Below are 1,639 nucleotides of genomic sequence, written 5' to 3'. Positions count from 1 at the left end.
CGTGTTTACCTCACGGCCCCAAGTGAACATACGCTTAAAAGTTCCTTTTCCTCTACTTCTGCCATTTGTTCTGAATCGTTTTTTGCGTCTGCCTTTTTCGTTTCCTTCAGCCTTTCCTTTTTTACGTTAGCGTTTGGTCATATGTCCAAGCAAGGTCAGCTGCTGTTCTTCATTGGGGGTTAAAGGTTCTTTTCCATCCCTTACCTTTGTAAGTTAGTATATTATTTATAATCAAGATTTAAATGGTAATAAATTACGGTGGAAGACGATTATGACGTTGAAGATGGGAAAAGAAATAGAAAGACGATTATCTAAAGACAACATTTTAAAAAAGGGAAGTTTTAAAAGTGAGAAAAAAAAATTAACAAAATGGAAAACAATAACAAAATCTTCGCCCCATTTGTATTGTGAACGATGTATTTATTACGTTTCATGGAAAAATAACGGTATACATATTACCAGTTTTTATTCAGGTTTTAAGCGACTCCATATAAAAATGGGGCAAAGCCACAGCAAAAGAAGAGTTTCGAGAGAGAGAAGAGTAATGAAGTAGTGTTTAAATTTTTTATAGCTAAAAAAGTTGTTCGAAAGGTATTTTGTTGGGCAAGACACGCACATGCACCCGTGAAGGGGAAGGGAGGATAACGATACGCCTGCTGACAGGCGGGGCGTTTAAAGGGTTTGTCAGTACAAGGAAAAAAAATCGAGTGTAAGCAACGGAGAGAAACCATTTTCAGGCTCCTCTATAGCGTGGTTCCCCGAGAGTGGGCGGTACCCCCCCGAGGTCCACATGATGTCAAAGAAAAAAAATAATATGAGATCTCTTTTGGTTTTGTGTTTGCCATTTGGGAAGTAACTACGGTTATTTCTTTCGCGCAGCTATAATTCATGGAAAATTAAAAACAAGTACACTCTGCTGTAAACCCAAATTCATAGGGGATGGTAGGGGCCGCAGAAAAGGGGTGAAAATTAAAGAATAATTATTAAAGTTTAGCAATTTGGCTCTTGGAAAAAAAAATCATGGTAATTAATGAAAAAACGAATTTAAAAGTGAAAGACCCCGGGATAGAACCGCACAATGGTACCGGTTTTTCCCGCCTTTTAGACCATAGGGGTCGCTAAAACTGATTCCTCTTTCTATGATCCTCGCATCATGAGGGGAAACGCCGTCTCAAGGCTCCCGCACCCACGCGTCTTAGGGCCCGTGAGTCGTCCCCAAAAACCCATTTTTTTTTCGAATTTAATTACTCACGGAGCAAACTTTTCTACATAATTTTCAGTTCATTTTAGTCACATTCATCATTTTTTTATTTTTAATATCTTTAAGGAAAGGAAAATATAGTTTTTGTTTATTGGAAAAGCATTTTTCATAACAGTATTTACATATTCCTGACGAAGCTCGTGTTTTCGAAAAGGGTAGCTCCGAAAAAGCTGGTTTTCTTAACTAACATCAAATGCTTTTTCTCCATTTGAAAGACCGCGTGATAGATAAGCAATTGAAAACCAAAAAGAAAGATAAGTTTTTATAGCTCTTTTTTAATAGCCTTTCACCTATCGGAATAATTATAATTTAGCCGGAGCATAAATTTTAAATAAAAATACATTTAAAATATAATTATACATTTATTTTGTAAAAAAC

The sequence above is a fragment of the Penaeus monodon genome, chromosome 22 (genome assembly GCF_015228065.2).
Source record: "Penaeus monodon isolate SGIC_2016 chromosome 22, NSTDA_Pmon_1, whole genome shotgun sequence".
In the NCBI taxonomy this organism is placed as follows: domain Eukaryota; kingdom Metazoa; phylum Arthropoda; class Malacostraca; order Decapoda; family Penaeidae; genus Penaeus; species Penaeus monodon.
This window is presented reverse-complemented; position numbering follows the sequence as displayed.